The sequence below is a fragment of the Lepisosteus oculatus genome, chromosome 28, assembly GCF_040954835.1.
Source record: "Lepisosteus oculatus isolate fLepOcu1 chromosome 28, fLepOcu1.hap2, whole genome shotgun sequence".
NCBI classification, from domain to species: domain Eukaryota; kingdom Metazoa; phylum Chordata; class Actinopteri; order Semionotiformes; family Lepisosteidae; genus Lepisosteus; species Lepisosteus oculatus.
Window position 1 is genome coordinate 4,305,882 of NC_090723.1, and position 22,458 is coordinate 4,328,339.

The window sequence follows — 22,458 nt, forward strand, 5'->3', positions numbered from 1 at the left end:
TACCCCAGCTTTGCCTGCAAGGGCTCACTGAGAATTACAGCTTTTTGCTCCAAGACATCCTAACAAACTCCTGGACTGCAGTATTGGATTCACTATTCTGGGCCATCTATGGTCTTAAGAAACATATTTGCACTGGCAGAAATTCAGAGTTTAAATACGTTTGAAAAATATGTACATACTGTATTTGCTTTCCTGTTACAACAGTACAATGTACACAAGGCCCCGTAACGGTAAAACACAAACAGGATCAAAATGCTCAGCAACTGGTGTGTCGTTTCTAAACCTGTGCAGTTCTGACACAGAACTGGGAAACAAGAGAAATGTGCTATACAACAGATCAAGCTATTCACAAAGAACTAAGAATCATCTTGGTGAGCTTTTATATCACTAATTTACTCAGAGTGTGGCTGAATGGCTTGGTTTAACTTCCTAGCTCCCTAGCTCAGACACATTTTTATTTTCTTAGTGTATCCCACCTTCGAAACAGAATAAGACCATTGTTATAAACCTAACTAGCTGAATTCCTCTGCAGAGCCCAGTATCTCCTTTTGCAAATTTGCTTTTTACCGTTTTAATTCTTCAGGGTGTGTTTGGAAAAAAAAAGCTTGAAGACAATGTTAGTGTTGTCTGGATAATCTAGGTTTTAGTTAATCTGGTAGTAGAGAATAAAGCAGCAGCTGTGAATAAGTAAAGAGTGGGCAAAGGTTGCATGAGTAATCTTGTCTGTGGCACTCCAAAAAAAAGGTTACAAACGTGGGGAGGGAGGCAGCAAGTCAAAACAAATTCACCGGAGCTGTAAATTAATAAACATGCTGAGCGGGTCAAAGGTCACGAGGTGCTCTTGTCGGTTTTGTGCTGCCGAGCCCGTCAGTGGTGGAGGAAGTAAGTTGTCAGTAAATCTGCACGTTGCAGACAGCGGCACAATAGCAAGCTTAGTGCTCTGATTAATACACACACATTAGACTGCAGCCAGCCAGCGGAGGAGAGCAGCAGCAGTTGGCTAATTGGGTAACTGAAAGCAGAGGTCTCTAGGAGGTGGCTATGAATGGCAGATTGATTGGATACACCAGACCTGCTCTTCTTCTGTGCTTTGTTCAAGGAAAAAAAAAGCCAGGCACCCTTTCTGCTTTCCAGGGTCTCCTTAATCTGTCTCACACTCCATTTTACTGTCCTTTTGAACAGGCCAGTGTTGCTTTCTTTTTATTCAACCTCACTGCCGTCACTCCTGGGCCCACTTGAGGAAGGCCGCACTCAGAGTGACCCCGGAGTCTAAACACAGCGCGGAGCAGCAATGCAAGAGTACACCTTCAGATACGATACTGTGCCTCCGCGACAGATAAAGACAATGCTGCCCAAAGCACAGAACCAGCTCTTCTCATTAAACTTTGCCCAGCTGCTTAGTCACTGGAATATAAAAAGTTCTGCATACTGAAAGTGTGCTGTGCATTCTCATTTCGCCAGGTCAGCGTAATTCCAAGCTCAGACAAACAGGATACTCCAATACATCATGATCTGGTAACTCAGCCTGGCCCACTGTTCTGCATGTTATTATGCTACAAACAAACAAGCCCTGCTATTTTGAGGGAAGCGTGAGAGATGCTCGTGTTATTGTGGAAGGACGCATTTTCATTTTAAACTCTGGAAGTGGTGTAACCAAGTAAACAGACTCCCAGCCCAGAGGCACTGGGATCTGAGAGCAGTGGTGATCAGATCTGGCTGCCTAAAAGAATTAAGGCATTTACTGTATCTGCAGTTTCTCTCGATAAACTCTGTTAGTAGTTTGCACTACTTTCTTTTTCAGCTGATGCTCTGCAGACACATGAGAACCTAATGGATTGTGAAGGAGAATAAGGGAATGGAGACAGGAGGCCAGAGAGAAACAGGGAAGGGGTGTTGAACCCACCACAAGGCACTGCGTCCGTTTAAAGAGGGGCCAGTTCAGACCTCCAGGCTGTGACCACCTGGAGCTCACGTTATACGGAATCCACCCAGAGGATCTACAGGATTCCCATTTGCGCCAATTGGCTGCTTGCACCAGCACTTCAGAGCACAGAAAAAAAAATCAACTAACTATAACCCAGCAAAAATCATCCCCCGACTCACATCTTCATAAAACGAAATAAACCTGTGGAATTCCCCAGCTGTCCCTCAATCTACTCACACCCATGGTAGAAACATGGTCACAATGCTCTACATGACACTGACAGAACCAGATGTCTCTCGTGTGCTTGTATTTTGTTACACATGAACATATCCCCACATCAAGGCTGATTCTATTCGTGTGTGGTTCTCCAGCGCCACATTTAAAGCATTGGGCACTCGCTTACACAAACATTCTTCCTACTTCTGATGGATTTTCCTTTCCTCCATGGATGGAAACCGCAGAAGTAATCATTCCAGTGCACGACAAAAACTATAAAGGCGCCCTGCGTTTATGCCGCCCTTCCGAATCCAGCCGAGGATCACAAACACTCGGAATCTGGAGGGCTGGGCATCGGGGAGACACACGTCCAGGCGGCAGCTCCACTGGCAGAGCAGCTCAGGCTGCGACAAAGAAAAAAGGGGTCAAACAGCCGCTGAGCCAAAGGAGCAAGACTCCCCCAACTGCACTCCGACTGGTCGGGGCTGTAGTGGAACAAAAGAGCTTGTTTACTGCTTGTGTCTGTTTGCATTCCTTCAGGGCAGATCAAGACAGCGAGGAATCCCCCTTCTCTCGGAGCCACACACTGCACAGCAGCAGAGCGGCCGATAGGCAGTGCTGCAGCTTCACCCCCTGTCCTGTCCTGGGGGGGCGCAGTCACACTGAAGGGGGCAGGGGGGTCACAGATCTGACGACAGCTTCAGTGGGTGGGTGTGGATTCACTCCCCTCTGCTAAAGATGTACCTTTATTTCCAAATCAGCATAAAGAGGACTTCTCAAAAAAAACCTATGCTATTACTGTCCACAGATACAAGGTTTAGCAAAAACAGCCAATTAACAACTTATTGAAATTCAGTTTTACAGCACACCCCAGTCAACAGAACTGAAGATCTTTTTACAACACTTCACTGCATGGACAGGTCTCTCTCTCTTAATTACAGAGTGCTTTGGGAGATTTCATGGCACTAATAACCACCCTAGATGCCTGAATTTCAAGCCCTACTCCAAAGGCCAAGTCGTTATATTTTGCGTTGTACTGCACTTTTCACAATTCTTATTTTAAGATGCTAGATCCATTACAATTTGCACAATGAATTAAAATGATGAAGGAAAACAGCTGCACTGGCCATGTTTCTCCATTTTCTATATGACTAACACTCAGAAACACCTACAGCACTCCAAGTTGGAGCTCAGGCTAGAAAAATTACAGCTTCCCTGGTTTTATGTAGAGATTTTTGAAACGGTATCAAGACTTGACAATTCAAATCCAACTACTGAGTCTCAGATGATCATTTTTGGTTCCTCTGAATGCTGCACTTATCCTACATCCTAAGATGTTATGTACAGAATAACAGGACAAATCTATTTGGCTCTTTGGCCATGCGCTACATATTCTCTCTCTTCCTCCAAAAACACAGCTTAGCCAGATACGTGCACATTAATTCTTGTGTGGTCCCAGAGAAAGTAATTTTCCCGATTCATTATAATTTTTTTAATTAATTGCAAGGGTTGCTTCGAGCTGACAAGCAATTAAACATTGCCTACAGTAACATTTGAAGAGAGGCAAATTTAGGAGAATGTGCCCTTTCCCTGCCTCTCCCTTCACTCACAGCCCCCCTCATCTGCTCTCCATCGGCTGGAACAAGTTAAACAACTGGAACTTCGGAAATGTGGAAGGACTGGCGTCGCTCTTTCGAGAGATAAGAACAGTGAGAGCAGGAATGGGGAGAAAAACCCCCGTCGATGATTTTTAAGGACAGAAAAGCGCGGCCCAGCTCGTGTGCTACGTACGCTTTCTAACAGATGGGCAGACGTTGGAAAGACATGAATAGAAATACTCAGTTCAGACAACAGAAGATGCTCCACGTTATGGATCCACCTGCATGTTATTTCAGTGTCTGAGCGCCATTGACGCGCCCAGAATAAACAAGGATCTCCATGGCAACTGAGGAAGCTTCCCTGAAGGACAGGAAGTGCTGATCACAGGAACAGGCAGGAGGGGGCAGAGGGGGGAGGGGGGGGTCAAGTGTCCATCTGACACACCCCAGCCCTGGGCAGCTGTTCCATCGCCTGCTTTTCCGCTACGAGCTGCACTAACAAGGGCAGAGGTAGAGCACCGCACGCTTCGACCATCTCGCAGGCGTGGGGTAACTGTTGGGGGCTCTGGAGCTTTAACTGGAAGGTGGGGGGTTCAAGCCCAAGGTAGGGCGTCTGCCGTTGCGTCTTTGAGAAAAGTACTCCACTCCGACTGCTTCAGCTGCATCAATGCGTACAAATTCGCCGTAAAAGCCAAGAAAAAAAAAAGCTTTTACTTGTTCAACATCCTTCAACATGACTAAACTCACCACAGTCACTCATCGGGCGTAATAGGCTTTATTTAACCGAGGCACATTACCAGCAGATAAAACATGATTAGGAGGGGAATGCGGCTGATGATGGCTGCCTGCCAGGGGACATGTAAATACAAGAACAGAGGCAGACCAGTTCTGGACAGCTCCCTCTCAAGGTAAACTGGCAAGCCCTTTCAGCAGACCTGCTCAGGACACCTTCCAAAAGACGTCACGGATCGCAGCACGGCGTGATCGTCAGAGGATGAGCTCACGGTCCTGCTCTGCAGTTTTGCTGGTTAGAACAGGCGCAGCGCGGAGTACCTGCTCTGCTGCGGGCTAGCAGGAACTAGATGCACGCTGTTGTTTCCCTTTCAGGGAAAACCAGGTCACAATCAGTCAGAAAGACTTCAGCGAGTGGTGAGCAGGCCTGGGCTCCCAGACAGAGAGTTTGCCACTTATTGCAGGCAGATGGCTTGTGAAGTGCACATTTGGGATCCAGGACAAGACTCGGATAAAAAAAAACAAAAAACTAGCAAAAGCACAGGATGTTTCTGTGATCGCAGAAGGGACTGGGTGGTTTTTAATCTGAAAGGGTTTTTATTTGATGAAATTCCAAAGGGGGAGGAGGGCCAGCGATCGAGCTGCTGCTGGCTGGAGAACAAAGGGGTGGCGTGGAGCTGTACCAGCACACCTCACTCCAGCGCAGAGCCTGCCAAGCCGAGCATGTGGCTTCACAATCCTATCATACTTCAATAAGAGGCTGCGTGCATGTATAGAGTGCAAGGAGGGGAAAACGCAGAACATTTGCACAGGCAGGAAAATAAAACTGATCTGTGAGAAGTTCTATTTCCAAAACCTAGGTACACCTTTGTTGCCTATAACATGCACTTCCTCAATATGTAAAGTTGAAACACCGAGGGATGGGAGGAAAGAGAGAGAAGGTGAATGTGAATTAACTGCTAATAACACAGTGGCTTCTTCTATTCTGCAAACAATCCTGTTTTCCACAATAAAAGCACAGGATTTACCACAAAGGAGTTCCCTGAGGCTGCACAGCTGAACATACGCTACTGTTCCGAATTTCTCCTGGTAAGACCTGAGAGTGCTATCTTCTAGTATCCAGTAAGGGTGGCAACCACAAACAGATGAGTTGTCAATAATCCCTCTTTTTATGATCTAGCACAGACCCAGACAGTGCACACCTTGGCTGGTTTTGCAATGCCAATGCTCTTGCTGGAGAGGGTTAAGCAAAAACCCTATCTTGACACCATCAGGAGTGCTGGGAAGAGGTCTCACAAGCATGGGGAACTGTGCTAGGCAGATCCACACAACCGGCGCTCTGCTGAGCCTGTGCTTCGCGGTCTCAGCAAAACGCTACAAAACTGCAGCTAGCAGAAAACTCACACAGAGCAAAAACAAAATTGTATCACAAATCTGATCTTTCATTTAGATCTCTTGGATGCATGGATGTTTGTACTAAACTATTTCCTAACTGCTTTATCCCATTCGGGGTCTATTCCAGCAAGCAGCAGGCACAAGGCAGGATACACCCTGGACAGGACACCAGTCTCTGGACTTTTTGAGAAGAAACTGGAGCACCTGAAGAAAACCCATATGAATAGGGGACGAACATACACCCCACACTAACAGCACCCCAGATCAGGAATTGAACCCGGGGTCTCAGCACCACGAGCCAGCAATGCCAATAAAATTAACAGAGCTCTTTGATATTATTCCCTTGAGAATCAATTCAGTTATGCATCAGAATAACACAATAAAAAGGCACTTCACTATTCTTCAGGAAGCGTTTCAAAATGAATAACTACCTCTGCATTATACTGCTACAACAGGTGCCATTGTCTCTGTGTTTCTTTCATCATTCTTAACTTGTTTGCCTTAGAGTGCTGCTAATTGTCCTTCTGACACTGTTTTCACTTCAATTCAACAGCTGTGATGCAGAAGACTCCCAGTCAAGGCACTGCTTACATTTCTTTTAAGAAGCCTGTATGAACATCAGCTCTTCAAATGTGACACCTCCACCTCAAAAACACAAGGTCAGTTTGCCTCTGGGAAAAGCTTCCCAGTGAGGAGAACAACTGAGGCCCATTGATCAATCAAGGTCGCCGTTCTGAAGTAATTGAACGGAAAAAGTTTGATTAATGGACAGTCTCTACTATCACACTATAACCACCCTCTCTTATCTGCCATCTCTTTCAGGGACCAGCTGCAAAATTATTTTTGTTAAAATATACACCAAAATACACTTGTTTTTGCACTTCAAACCCCAAAGGAGCAAAAACAACCTTGATTTCACCTGGTATCCAGTCACTCATACGATTCAATCAACAGTAATATCATTTCATAAATCTCGTCACAACCGAGCCGCAGCTGAAACTAAAATCCTTGCTCCCAGGTGCGTGGTGGACGCAGGGTGTCGAACAGCACAGTAATGCAAACAGCTGCTGGTGTGGGCCAAGGGGAAAGGCAGGGCCTTCTCCTTTGGATCCTACGAGTGGCTATGCCAGGTAAAATGTAATCCTTGATAACTTCACGGCACTTTCTCCACCCTACGAGACGGTACGTTCTCAAGGTTGATAGCTTAGGTTTGACCACAGACCGAAGAAGAACTGACCAAGTCAGTTCCAAATAAAAGATCAACCCCACCTCCAGAAAAATGAGAATGTATTTTGACCTCTTATTGTAATATCAAGGGACGAAATGTGGGGTATGGTTCCTTTACAGCTCACGTTCTGGTAGCAGAACGATCTTGCTCCAGGCTACATGAAGCAGCTACCATGCTGTCTTCCTCTGCATCACAACAAGCTCAGCTCAGCGCACAACCACCACACTGCTGCCACTCAGGCCTAGTGCTGCAAACGTGTCTTGAAGAGCCACATATTTTCTACAGTAAGCTAATCACCAACAAGATCCTTGAACCAGACCCCTAGCCTTTTACACCACTATTGTATACAGTTCTGAGCACCAACGTTTTACACAGCTGTCCTTTGGAAGTGCCTGGAAAGGACAGATGAGGGCTAATGTAAATACACCACGGCCTGATTTACATGAGGTTACTGTTCAGTGAGGCTGTTCTTGAAATTGATAGTCCCACTAATCCCATACGTATTAGGCAAAATCATAACTTCATTTCCAGACGTACACATTACAAAAGCAAAAAAAAAAGACCTTTTTCTGTACCGTTAAGCTCTTTGGGGCTCTTGGACCATACAGTATATCTAAAGACACTGCAGTTTAAATTACAGGTTCTTATAGGTTCGATACTGCCCAGACTGAGAAAAAATCAAAATGAACGAAGGATTTAAAGATTGATTGAATGTTTCAGGAGTAATAAAACTTAATATTATTCTAAGGTACTGAATTTATTGCTCTTGACATCAATGCTAAGGGAGATGGAAGGGAAGTAAGCCAAAATCCGGACTGCATAGTGAGGATAATCTGATAAAGCTCCTTTATTACAAATTCTTCTGACTTTCTTTTCTTTGGTTATGATCCAAGCTGTGGGGTAACTACCTCACTTACAGGGAACTGCTCTTCCTTACAGTGAAACTGCAATAGCTCTAATACAGTAAGAACTGGAGGCCCGGGAAAAAAAAATAGAATTTATCCACTTTACGAAACTCGGGGAATGCCGAGGTCAAAACAGTCTCCATACAGTATATTAAACCGCATGCACAGGTGTAGTACATAGCAATGTAGTCTTAAAAATATAGCAATATAGCGAAGGGTGTGCATTAAAACAGGCACATCTCTTCTGCTGCAAGCCAAGATCAAGCCAAACTAATCTCCTACATGGTACATCTGCACAATGTAAATGTTAACTAAACCTAATGCTCCTTTACGTTTCGCAGATCTGTCAGGAAGACCTGTCAATTCGTTTACAAGGGTGGTCAACATTAAACCAGGATCCCATCAGGCGGACAGGGGGCTCTGATTGTGTAAATCTGAGGTCCCGTGTATCCAGAGGCCATTAGTGAACCCAGGATACTCTTTCAGGGCACTCTGAGTGCTGACCCCCGAGTCACAGGCAAATCCCATCAGGCAACTAAAATCCATCAGGTTGAAACTCGTTTAATCCTCATCTTATTTGAACTACGTCCCACAGAGATGCCTTATACGACAGGGCTGTCCTTAAAAACGGGTATTTGTGACCGTCCGTGCAGACCTGCAGGAGCAGTATGTCAATGTGAACCATATACAGTAGTGGCTTTACTTTGTGTGAGGGTTTAAGCTCCTCTAGGCACGGTGACTGTCTGCATGACTGGATTCACTCCCAGCGCACGCAGTCTCCCTTTTTCTCCCCAGTCTGAGGCGCGGCGCTGGGTCACCAGTAAAAAGAGAGCCGACAGCAATTGGAAGATGTCCCCCCATTGTTACTCAGCAAACAAAGTGCGCCCGTGTGTTGCCACTCACAACGACAGAGAGGGGTTACAACCCGACAACTACACACTGCCTGGCCGGGCCTGTTTCATGTCGTTTTCTCCGTGGCGTCGTTGCTGAGCAAAGCGGACAGAAACGCTCGACTTGCAACACTGCATCACTTTATACTGCGTGTCTGGCTGCAATATGCATTGTTGACATTTGCGTGTGTTGTTTTCATGTTAAAAAAAAACGTGTTTAGGTCCCGACTATCCGCCGGTCTTAAAAACACCTCCACAGAGAAAGGGTTCACATACGACCACCAGCAATATTATTAATAATACACGTTATGCCGCGCATTATTTTTAACCGCACCTGGGACAGCGCACTGACCTCCCCACCCCCCACGAGTTCCGGTCTCACCTGCCGTATAAACCACACGAGAGTGACATTCATGCCTAATTCACTCCGGCCACCACCAAGATAATGGGCCTCGCTGCTCTGCTCCTCGTTAAATACATATCAGAAGAAACCCGATGTATCCACATTTTAATTATTTAGTATCGAGAAAAGTCTGCCTCGCCTATTATATTTACTGCACTTGGAGTCTAAAGCGGATAATCTGGTAAATCTACACGTTGCATCACATTTGCCTACTAATACCACACGTTGGAAAACGTCGGTAAAATAAAAAGGGACACACACGCCAAATTAAACATCTTATTTTCTTGATTTTTCCTCTCAAGAGTACATTTAAAAAAGCTTTCTGCGTTTTAGGCTCTCAACCAAGTCCGCATACAGCACAATGATTGGGTGTATTTAATTCATTAACGCGGATAACGAACGACATGGCACGTTAATTGCGTGCTGATATTTGCCTAAATACGCGCGTCTCCGTGGTGGGCTCAGGCGACAAGAAAAAGGTTGAACGTCCGAAATACAAATACCGTGATCAACACCGGTAGATAAAGAGAGGATACAATATCTTCTCTCCTTTACAGAGCAAAAAAATCGAAGTTTTCAAAAATACCCTAACCCCATTTCAAGGGATAAACCCACCTGGGGCTGGTACTGTGATGATACAGTACAGTTAGCCGCCAAGCGCTGATCACTGCAGCTTCCGAACCGGACCGGGTCGTGAGCATCTGTGCCTTGTGTGGCGACAACACAGACGCACACAGATTCACGAAGTCCGTTTCACAACGTGCTTACCGCATTTTGTTGAAGGGGAAAGAAAAGCAAATCTCTCAACCTTGCTGAATTATTTATTGCCTACCTTGTGCTATTTCTGGTCTCTTCCGTCCGAGGAAACGGTTCTCTCTCCTCTCCTTCAAAGCCGGGTTTGTAGTTCCTATTCCCGGGTATATAATTAAGAACCAACAGCGCCCAACTGTTTGTGCTGTGTGTGTTTTTTTCTCTCTCTCTCTTAACCTGAGCCAGAATACCGTGCCGAAAGGGGGCCGTGAGGAAAATTGCCACGGGGGAAGAAGAAGGTTTCAAGGTTTGAAAGCTCCGTCGCTGGCGGACGAGGGTCGGTTCATAACAAACACGCTCTTCCAGCGGGGAGACGGGCGCTACAGCTGCTGCTGCTGGGCTGACGAGCTCGGCGGCGGGGTGGAGACGTAATAATTCATGAGAGAGAGGGACGGCCTATGTGTTTTGCATGGCTTTGTAATAATTCAACAGCAGGTTAGGCCGTGGCCCATCTAAAGGCTCGTTTTATCCGCCACCCCCCCACTCCATCTCTGTTATTTTCTTTAACGCCGGATTTTATTAAGTAGTGTTCAAGGAGAGTCGGCGAGGAAATGGAAAGTAAAACGGAACCTCAGCGTAGCTGTGTAAAAATAAATTCGCCTGGATGGTTAATTATTATTTACCCCCCCCCCCGCATAAACACACAGACTGCGAAATAAGTGAAATATTAGAAAGAGGAAGAATAATAAAGGGTATGTATTGCTTCCTACTTTCTGATCTTAAATCATGAGCTACAAACTAGGACCAATGGCAACACTAGGTTTTAAAATTCTGCAGGTGAAACTGGACACTGGAGTGCAGATGTCACAGTAGTGTGTGTGTGTGTGTCATGTTTGCACACTTGTCTTTTGTGACTGATAGTACAGTATATTGACGCACTGTCAGGAAAAAAAACACTTTTGTGTGGAGTTATAGTTTAGCTGTTGAACAACTGACAGGCCCTTCAGTAACTTTAATAGCTGTAGAACAGGTGTTCCTCTCTACCCTGCCCAGCTGGGCTTTGCTCCAGCCAAACCATTCACTTAATCTAATTCACTTTAACTAACCTAACAAATAGCTTGAGAGTATCTGATTTCTATAAAAAGGTGGCAATTTAAGATTTACTTATGAATAGCAGAAGGTAAATGACAGGGCTCCAACATGATTGGGCATAGAAAATAATTCGAGTTAATGAACCCTGATGCCTGAGAACAGCAGTGTCTAATCCTCACGCTGGAGGTCACTGCGTCTGAAGAGTGTCCAGTCCTGGCCCTGGAGAGCTACTGTCTGCAGGTTGTCCAGTCCTGGTCAAGGGGGGCTGGTATGTCTGCAGCTCTATTTAAAGCATTGCCGAGCTGGTAGAAGCTGTGAAAGTGGTCCGGTGAAGCCAGCAGTCAGCGTATTTTAGTCTTTAAGAACAGAGCTGAAGCAGAAGCCTTCAGACACACCAGGTCCCTCAGGGTCAGGAGACTGGGCAGCCCTGTTCTGGAAACAGACTGGGGGTGCTGTTTCAGCCAAGCCACCAAGATCCCCCAGATCAGCTGTTGGCAGCAGTCTCGTGAAAAAACACAGAGGGCAAGCTGTCATGCTGAGAGGCACCTTTTGCGACATGTAGAAAACAGCATGCGTGTCTGACCCACATGGCCCTGCCTGCTACAGGGAACTGGGCACAGACTGGAGGAGTGGTATATCCCCACCCTGGCCCTGGAGGCCCAGTGCATTAACAAGAGTCCAAGCTTTCTTATACATAAGCTCTTCATTAACTGATACTTCAGTGTTAACAAACTTAAACAATAATCCTACTGTATATACACATGCATTTACACAGCCAAATTTGCATTATCAACTAAATGCAGTATTCACAGTCAAATGGTGAACTGAGAAAATCTGAATGATTACAGTAACAGTGTAAAAATGAAATAACTGCTGTTATTCCAATTCAGATTGGCCATACTGACTTAGTATGAAAGATTGACATCTGGCCTTGATAAGTAGGAAAGGTGCATAATGGACACCACAACTCAGAGAAATAACAGCTGACTCTAAAGAGTGAAGAGATCGATTCTACACATTTGAATAAAAAAAATTGATTTATCTTTCCTGATATGTATTTGAATATAGTCAGTAAATCCCCATACACTTTCTTAATTTAAGGTGTCCCATGCTAATAAATGTAATTAATGTGTTAAATGTAAGTATGCAAACTGTTGCATCGCTGCTAATAGGACCAGAAGATGGTAAAAACTGTGGGCGGAATTAGTAGGATTCAATTTTGATGAGGAAGAATGTAAACAGCAGGATTGATCTTGCAAGTTATCCAACAGCACCTGTTTCTGAAGCCCACATCTGAAGAAGAACAGAGACACTAATTCTCCTTCCTGTTTCCTGTTCACGACAAAAGAACGTCTGTGTTGTTTATTGTGACAGTTACTTTCACAGTCGCAAAATTCCCCCGTCTGCTTTTTCCAGTGTATGGAGTACAGACATTTCTGTTTCATCTGTTCTGTTTCCCAAATCACACATGCACACCTACATTCAGTCTGTATTAGACTGCAGCTTGCTGAGAGCTTATTATACTACTTCAAGCGCTATGCATCTCTGCCTTGGTGTGACTATAGTTTAACTGGCCGTGGGAGTATCACAGCATTCCTCTGTAACATTAATCATGGTGTGCCATGGTAGTCCGTTGGTCTAGTGTATCATATAACAATATAGGGAGGTAAAATCCATAGGAATCCATAGCAAAACTAACAGTAAAACCACAGTAAACCACAGCAACTGTGCAGAACTATACCTTGGTAAAGGTTCAGAAGGGATAATGATTTACAGTCCATCCAATTTTTATATGTTTAAAGTGTAATTGAATATCTAACTATTCACGCCTTTCATCTAAAACAAATGTATTTAGTAATTTGGCAAGTGTGTAAATATGGCTTGTTTATGCTTGCTTTACAGGGAAAAGTTTCATAATAGCAAGTGAACACAGATTCTTGCAAATTGACTCATTTAAGATATGGAGTGCTTAGACATATGTCTGGAAGCTTGGATGAGTCTTCTTTCTAGGGCATGTTATTGTGCAGCTGGATATTCAGTACATATTAAGAACATGTTAGAGCACACGAAACACATTTCTTATGCAGTTTCATTATCCCAGTTTTGAGTGAGGGATAGAGTTAGATTGGGGTTAGCTCCTTAGGCATTGTTTGGCCATTCTAATAATTTTTTAAGAACTGCACAAACACCTAACAGAATATTGATCTATACTGTATATAGATTTATGTAAACATATGTAGTATTTATCATATGACTATAATATTAACATATGTGTATTTTTACACTTACTGCAATTTTATCATATTTTAGATATAAAATCAGGCCACAGGCGTTTCAGAAATATTTCAAATAAAGTGAGCATCCCAAATCTGGATTTGTTTAATATGAACCAAAGGAAGAACAAGTCTTTTTAAAGACTTAATTAAATTCTCTAACTATGATCTGATTATGCATTAGATTGGACTGGGTCAATAGTGCTAATGCAATTAAGAATACAAAAGGCTCATCTGTTATTGATTGCATTTCCACTGCTTGGTGCCAATGGCTGATTCAAGGCCAGTCTAGGACTGACTGATAATTTATTTGGGTTTGTTTGTGGAGCGGGATGATGGATAATGTTTAAAAAGCCTTGGTGTGTTGGCAAAAGCATAGGATTTTAATGCACTCAGAGACATTGCAAGGGTCTATAAATCTACCAAGTGTCTGCACATATTCATAACCCAATTTCAATTTCTTTTCTGACCTTCCACTTCTTCTCTTTTTTAATTTAAAAGACCAATTATGTAATATTACTGCTATTCTGGTATTTTGACTGCCCATGAATGAAATAAACGGATTCCAAGTAGGTATTTTCTAAGCACTTACGTTAGAGATGTTCTTATCCAAATGCTACCAGTTAATGTGTCGTTCTTTCGGGAAAACTCTCCTGGCAGACTCACATTAAGGCAGCATGTTTGGTTTGGTTATCTAAGCAAATCAGTGGTAATTTGAAAGATTGCTGGAAAAAAAAAACGCAAATCCACGGGGAGAAACACAGCAAATAAAAATCAGCCTGATCTTCAGGCTCATTTGTGGACAACGCTTGAATGCACAGGGATCTCTTGTAAAAACAACGCTGGAGGCAAGGAGATGGCATCTAATGGGAGCCCCACGGACTCCCTGGTTACCTTCTTCACTGTGAGCATTGGCCAGTACATCCGTATCAGTCATCAAGGCCAGCGTCCTTCCAAAGGTGTATTCTTGTCACCATCCTTTCTGATCTTCATGAAAAAAAGCCTGTGCAATCTGAACATTCTCTGCAGCCTCTATTAGCACAGAGGCTGTGCAGGAAGTTTCCGCGCAGGGTCCCCTGCTGGCAGCTTGAAAGACGCGCTCGGATTAAAGAAAGGTCGGCCTCATTGCGAGCGCAGGCGTGGGTGGAGGAAATCTGCAGCCCCGCAGGGGGTGAGATTGAGCCCAGCGCCTTGAGTAGCACATGGCCGGCCGTGCAGACACAGAGTGCCAGCTACGTGGCTCCGACAGTCATCCTCGTGTGTGGCAGTCAAAGCCATGCTCACCCAGGCGAGCTGGAACAAGCTATCGCTCTGCGTCCTGCCACATTAACATGGGCACCCCAGACTGAATGGCTTCTTCCAGCTTTTCCAGAGCACTGTTTCTGAAGACGTCCGTCACAATTCAGTACCTGAATCAGATCCCCTCCCAATCTCCCCTTTTCAAGAAACTAAAATGTTTCGGGCTCTTCAGCATACGAAGCATACGAAGCTGCCTCAGACCCACAAAAAAGTGTCTGGTTGCTGTTCTCTGGACTGGTTCCAATCTTCTTTTGTAATATTCTGCCCACAATCGTACACAATATGCTAAATGAATGTGGTTTTACTAGTACATTGCACAATTTTAACAAAACGTATTTAATTTAAATTGTACACCTCTCTGTTTTGAGTTTAGCAAAGAATGCAGATTGCAACAGCAGATTCTTATGGTTTCTTCTGCTCAACTACAAATATATTTCAGGAGAATGTCCATGATTACCTTCATCTCAGTTTGGGATGCTGTGTTGTTTTAAGGATGAGATTGAGAGATTTGATTACTTGATGTTGCACATCGCAGTGATTTTTATAAGCATGTGGAAGCCAATCAAATTATACACTAAGTATTTACAACTAACTGAGTTTCATTTCCTCAATAGAATCAACAATAATTCAATTATTATTGAATCCCCTACATAGAAAGGTTTCCCTCCTAATGTCCACACAGTATGCATATGGTCAGTGCTATATGCCTCGCTGATAAGCTCTAATAAAGGTGAAACAGCTGTCAGAAGCTGCTAAGTTTCACTTTCTATGTGCAAAAAGACAGAAGGAGAAGACAGTCCCATCTCTTATAGCATTGTAATTGGATGGGAGCTAATTAATATTCATACCCACAATCCAGTATAACTGTACATGCAGAGTAATTACAAACTCTGTACTTACCTATTCAATAGCCTATCACTCTATCTTAAATGGTATGTGTCTTTCTACCTAGGTAACTATATGCCTAGGTTTCTTCCCTAAGCACACTGGGTAAGGGATGAACAAGCACAGTTCCCAAGGGGAAGGCTGGGCTGGAGTGTTTTCATCAGCGCCAGCCGTATCAGTGTAGCGTGACCCAGTGGCGTCAATGACCCCATGCTTCAGCAGGCACAGAGCCCTGCTCCACCCTTCCCAATCTGACAGTTAACAGCTCCCTCAGCACCTCAGTCGCTGGAAACGGCAGCACGCAACAGGCTTGTCCCCATCTGCCAGACACCCCATAAATCAGACAAGAGCCATCAGGCCACCACACCCCAATCAGAAACGGGAAGCTGATAAGACAGCTGAGAAAATAGCCCCTACCGAGATGGGAGGTCCGCGTGGGTGGGGTTGGTGCTATTTATAGAACCAGTTTTTAGAGTTTGAAATTGTTGGGAATCAAAAGGCTGGCAAAGGTTATGATGAGAAATGTGCCATAACAGAAAAAAAAGGCAAAAGAATGCATGTCGCTGTGGTCAGATCCCAGTATTGTGTTTCTCGGCACTGGGCAGGGAAAAGATTAAAGGGTCGCTCTTGATCGGGCGCTGTCTTGCTTCAGTCACGCAGTGTAATCAATGAGAGCAAAGCCTCAGACCCAGGAAGAAGATGTGACCCCCTTAATCCACTCCTCCAGGCTCATCTCCTACAAGGTATCAAGGCACAGGCTGGGAGCAGTGCCCAGTGCTAGGCAATCAACTGCGACCAGCAGATCCTCCCCTGGGCTCCATCCGCGGTAATAATCTTAAAGCTCTACCCCGAGGAATGAAAAACAACAAACCTTTCCTTTAAGGAAGTGTATTACTTCCTCAGAAGGAACAGCTGGCCCAATATATAGTATCAACAATTTTCCCATTATTCTCTTTGCCACCTGGGGACCTGCCATTTGAAAACCAGCATCACTGATGCGGAGATATGGCCGCCGTGACACAACACCCAGCACAAAATGGAGGTGACACAAACACAGCTGCCTCTAGTAGCTCAGCCTTGCACATCATGAGAGGCCTGAGGCTGCCTCTGACATGTCGTTACTCGTAGCCTCTGCTTTCCTGCTCACAGGATTCTATCATAAATAAAAAGTATAAATATAAAATATCTAATGCTTGGAAAATGACTTTACTTCAAAATACAGGTAATGTAGCATTTAGTGTTTATTTTGTGTGTGTGTGTGTTAATGCAATATTTGCTGTTCTAAAAATTCACTCAGGCAGCTTCTCTGCTGGACTAACAATAAGACTCTTAACAATAAAGCACATGATGCCCGCTAACAATGACATTTAAAAAACTCTGGCACTTTAGTCTTTGTAATTTTACAATCTTGGAGACGGTAATAATGTAAAATTAAAGATCACAAACAAAAGCGCGGAGGCAGGCAAACCCAACATCAAGAGCCCATGGAGGTGGGATCACATTGCTTGGTAACCACAGATGAGCTCCATGCCGCCAAGACCAGCATTCCCAGCCCTGGTTGGCCACAGATAATAATACTGTATGGGGTGCCCTCCCTGATGATTCAGTACACGCAGAGATACTTCAGTATTTCCTTTCTGGAGGGGCTGTTAGCGTGTGTGTGTGTGGGGGGGTATTGGTGATCAAATCCTGCATGGTGAGCTTTGTATTTCCAGAATAGGGGTGAATCCCTGCAGTATCCATTGTCAGAACTGTCCCAGGCGGAAGAGACTTCAGGCTCGCTTCCCAGCCCAGTGGAGAAGATATGAGCGCCATCATGGGGCAGCACCTGGGCGACCCCGATAAGCATCCTGGTGTGGGGGGAGGGGGTAAAGATACGAATCACAGCACATAAGATAAGGGGGATCAGGATGAGCAGAAAAACGGCGAAAATACAGCTAAGAAAAGCAAGTAGTGTAGAAAAGTCAGAATGGACGATGAATATACGTCTAATGCAACATGGCAAAGCAAAGTGGTCATCGATCGTCAATGTCCCCTAATCCAAAGGCTCTCCAACACCTACTGTATTACATGCAAGGGGAATTGCAAGACAAAATCATTTTCATTAATATTATTTGAGCGGATCTTGTACAATTATGTTATTTTAAAAAAAAAAAAACAGTATTGATAGCAACGTACTGTACACGATCCTCTCCGCGATCAGTGAGTGGCGAGGGCGATCTGAGCCGGTTTTCGCATGCGGCCCCCTTTTTTTTCATGGCAACAGTAGCACCGTAGCAACCGGTTGCTAGGGAAAAAGCAGAGAAGGCCCCTGTAGAGCCTACATGCTTATTTGGCAAGTGAGCCATAAATGGAATTCCCCAGTGACAGGTTATCGCATACCGCCGCCTGGTTTCCATGGTGACCATATGGAAGTGATGGAGCTGAGAACAGGGGGCACTGGCTAAGCGGGCCAGGCACTGCCATTCACCACGTGTCTTTCCTGTGAGAGTACATGCCAGCAGATGCCACGCTATGAACAGAGCTCCCCCTTACTGTGGCCAGTGGAACTGCAGCATCGTGAGACAGCGCCCCAGCCCTGGTCCTGCAGACCTCCAGAGAAGCTGATGCTATAGGTAGCCGGTAACTGTTCAATCAGAAATGTCACAATAGCTGGAACAATTTGTTTCCGGCCCATTAAGCGTCTGATTTGCTAATTTATGTAATTTAGAAATCATTAGATATGATAATTATAATACTTTTCTGCCCGCAAGGACCCACATTCTTTCCCTCAATTAAAGAAATAACTTGCTTAGTTTATCCACAAATTTAAAGTATTCACTATATTAAGAAACAGCTATGCGTTAGACATGTCTATCACCTATACAGTATGATTAGTGTTGAATGTTAAACCTGAAAAGTCACATGCATATTAATTTCGGACGTCCCAAACTCGTGCTGAAGTTTGCTCCGTGTGCCATTTTACAGAATACAATCCGCAGCTCTGAAAATGCACGTCGAGTTGAAGAGTACTATATAATGAACAAAGAATAGGGTTCCTGAACAGAACACACAACAGAGACGATCGGTTGCAATTCCCGCACGACACCTTGTTTATAGTGGGGAACAAAGTCTTGGTAGAACACGGTGTCGATGACAGAGGCAGCCCGATCTGACAGCAGGCCATCGCGAAGACATCTGTACTGACTTTCAAACGAGCATTTTATAGTTGGGAAGTGCAACAGAAATACAGCAAGCCCTGGCCGCTCATTATCCAGGGAGAGAAGTTAAAAATAGGAGGTGCTGGAGACAGCCCAGATAACTCTCCGGGCGCTTCCAAAAGAAAAACAGACCCAGCTGTGAGATATGGCTGGGTATTCGAGATGATTGAATTAACTCGTGATGTCGTGATGTCCCACTAATACAGAAACATACATCGAAAGAGAGGGGCATACGTTTAATTATAACATTTGACGTCATATAAATAAAGATTGCTCCATTTCTTCTGACATCTTAATATTATCATCACTGCCGTTGTTTTGTGTCTGGCGTTACATGGGTATTACAGCCCCTAGCTCAAGAGGTTCCCCAAAATCCCGCACCTCCATGCGGTTTCCACGGAAACGGGAAATGCAGGAAGAAGCAGCGCGACCTTCTCCAGCGACTGCGTTTCTCCGTCAGTGAGCGACCTCTTCTGCGCGTTCACGGACGCGCAGGCACAGCGGCCGGGGCGGCGCGCTTCGGGAGCGCGAAAGCCTGCACTGAGGCAGGTGCACTCCGGTGAAGAGTGTCTGACTGACTTCTCAAGACAAACTCAACTGGATTCCTTCCACGCTAGAACAGACAGTACGACAGTATCTCGTATCGGCGCAAACGTGCAGGTCACGTTTTTTGAGTGTGAGTGAGGTGCATCTGTTTTAGTTTATAGTTTAGTTAGTTTTCCAAATTCTCCCCATTCCTGAAGACGTTAAAGGTGTAGACACATTACACAGAGTTCTGTCTTTAAATGCTATAGGAATTTTCTGTAGTCAAAACGATTTTACAGTATTTATGGTTTAAAGAATAAGACTGCATATTTAATATTTAAATAATGGTGAAATCAATCGGTCAAATTTTCAACAAAATCCATTTGTGCACTGGCAGTAGGAGCTAGCCTTTGTAAATCAGGTTTAAATAAATATTAATAAATGCATAAACACTGTCGGCATCCATTCCATCCATTTTCAGAAAGAAAGGATTCTAGAAAGTCATCATGTACTCAGAAAGCAAGAAACCTATTTGGAGTATATGTGCATAAGGAATATTTTCATACTTTGTAGGATACAATTATTTGGTATGTAACAGTGTTGCCATCTAGTCTGCTGCGTGGGATAGATGCTCTTGTGTGTTCTTCTGAGTTTAACAGCAGATAAGAATACATTTAGCTCCAGAGTGACTTTTGCTACCTTTTTCCAAAAGATAATCGTTGGAATGTGAGGGCCAGCTGGAAACAGTGACAAGAAAACCGGGGCTGCTGTCACCAACAGGGTTGGCTGGAGGATCTGGGAACAGTGGTGAGCATGTGAGTGTAGCCGCCCAGGAAACAGGAGCCCAGAGGAACCTCTTTTCCTGGTTAGGCCATGGTGTGTCTGAGCATTTCCAGTCAGAGCAGAACTTGCCCTCTGGTGAAAACAAAAGAGCCTGCTCTTTGTCTGATCCGGTCACTCAGTATTGGGTCAGCAGCCCAGCAGATCTCCGATGACACACGTGCGGCGCCCTCTTCCCTCTCCCGCCAGGGCAGCGGGCTGTGAAAGCGGAACGAAATACCGGAGGGTTGGGAATATATGAGAAACAAACAAAGAGGGCCTCGTGGCTTCATTCCGCTCCTTCCCAGGGAAGCGGGCGTCTGATTTCTCTCAGTGCTGCGCTTGAAACCGTATCTTCTCGCTGTCACAGGCCTCCTCCGTGCCCCCCGATGGAGCTGGTGAAGGACCATCTGCCAAACAAAGGCTCTGTGTGCCGTCTCCCCTGCTACTCCCCAAAGCTAAGGCCAGACCAGGACACCAACGCCACCAACCACTTCAAAGACACAGCGCTCAGAAAGGGCCGCCCGTCATCCTGTCGGAAACAGCGCTAATCCCCCTAATCACCCAAAGTGCTCTGTGCAGGGGTTACAAAGCCTTCTGGCCCTCAAGAATAGTCAATGAAATCAGTTCATCACTTGTTAATTGCTAAGTTTAGGTACAGAACAAGACATACATGATTTCTGACTCACAAAATATAGGAAACAATATTGCTATACTCAAATGCATGATAAAATGTAGCTGCATGTTTTTGGGTGCTTTTTTATCAACCTCAAGGAGGAGGTTTGCTTAACTCCACCAGAGAAAAAGACATGAGTAATTTGGAAAAATACGGCTCCCTGCCTTGCACCACTGCTTGCCAGGATAGCCTTCGGCTCCCAAAACCTGGACTGGGAGAATGAGTTTGAAAATGGATGGATGGAAAAAGAGGCTAATATATCATCGCGCGGTGACGGGTCACGGGCTTGGAGCTGGAGTTAGCAGCAAGGCGGAGGGTCGGTCTTCGCTTTGGAATTCAGAGGTGAAAGTCTAAGAAAACGTTTCCAAAACTGATCCCTAGCCATGAAATAACTGCTACTGTATCTCTCACAGCTGGTCCCTGAATCTCTACATACTCTGCATGAATCCCCTGGCATTTCCTTTGACCATGTCAAGTCCTGTTCATCCACTGCGTACTATTAACTGCAGCATCAGACTCTCTACTTGCAACCCTTCCCATATCACAAGGCAGGTGGCTTTGATCTTTCTAGAGAATTGGTGAATCATGCTACAAAGTGCAAATCTCCCACCTTACAGCAAGAGTCTCCGAATCCCAACACCAGTGGAAGTACTGACATCAGGAGGCTGAAGGTACAGAGAAGCAGCAGTATGCTCCTAAATCCCAGTGAACCACACGTACACACCACAGGAGGCCAGAAAGCCAGAACAGGAGTGCAGTTACTGTATGCCCAATAATTTGTAATAACTGCACTCCTGTTAGCACAAGGGGTGTTTTTGCAATTTCCTGTCATAGGTAGTTGCTCCTGGAAGGAGGGGAGCAGTGTGTATGAAAAGCTCGTCTGGCTTCGTGAATTGAGGTTCCCTCTTGCCAGCCAGCTCCTTCCACAAGCACTACAGAAAACCACAGGGGGCAGATGCCATGTAGGTAAATCCACAGCGTGGCAATGGCTAGGGTTTTGATTAAAATGCAGTGTATTTTTATCTGCCCCCTCACAAAGTGGCGTCCTGGTGTATGTTCACCCCCCTGTGGGGAAATAAAGTCCGGCTTTTCTCCTGTCTTAAACGCCTGCAAGACAGCACTATTTTCACCAAGCTGCGGAAAACGAAAGAGGGAAGGGCATCTTGTGGCGCTGATATTAATGGCACTTTATAAAAATAAAACTCCTTTGTCACAGAAATTCCTTTCATTTGGAATTTTGTCATTTAACAGTATCAAGTAAATAGACTCGTTCTAGTTGTAACTGTATTACACTATCTACATCCATCCCTTTTCTAACTGCTTAGATTCAGGGTTGGGAAAGATCCGGAGCCTGTCCTGGCAAGCAACGAGGCACAAGGCTGGACACAACCAGGACAGAGCATCAGTTAAGGCTAGATGCTCCGTACATGTCAACGAACTAAACATAAAGGCAGTTTACTGTTCCTGGTAATCCACCGTGCTGCTGTGATCCAGTATGGCTGGAGTTTCCACCATCAGACCTAACAGGACACTGGTTAAGAGTTTTTCTTGGTTTATTAATCACTGCTCAATGCCAGTTCTCAAAGACCGCTGGGCCTCCTGGATCCCATTATTGCTGAGCTCCTAATAACTTGATTGCACTAATTAT

General features: G+C 44.8%; 1 protein-coding gene across 1 annotated transcript in view; it reads right to left on the minus strand.

Annotated features, from left to right (window-relative positions):
- The window catches only part of LOC102692300 (protein TANC2), a 224,997-nt gene extending 214,519 nt beyond the window's left edge, over positions 1-10,478 (minus strand). Inside the window, 1 exon segment of the mRNA XM_069185670.1 lies at positions 10,124-10,478. The gene's annotated coding sequence lies outside the window, so the exon portion shown is untranslated.
- Between the last annotated feature and the right edge of the window lie 11,980 nt (positions 10,479-22,458).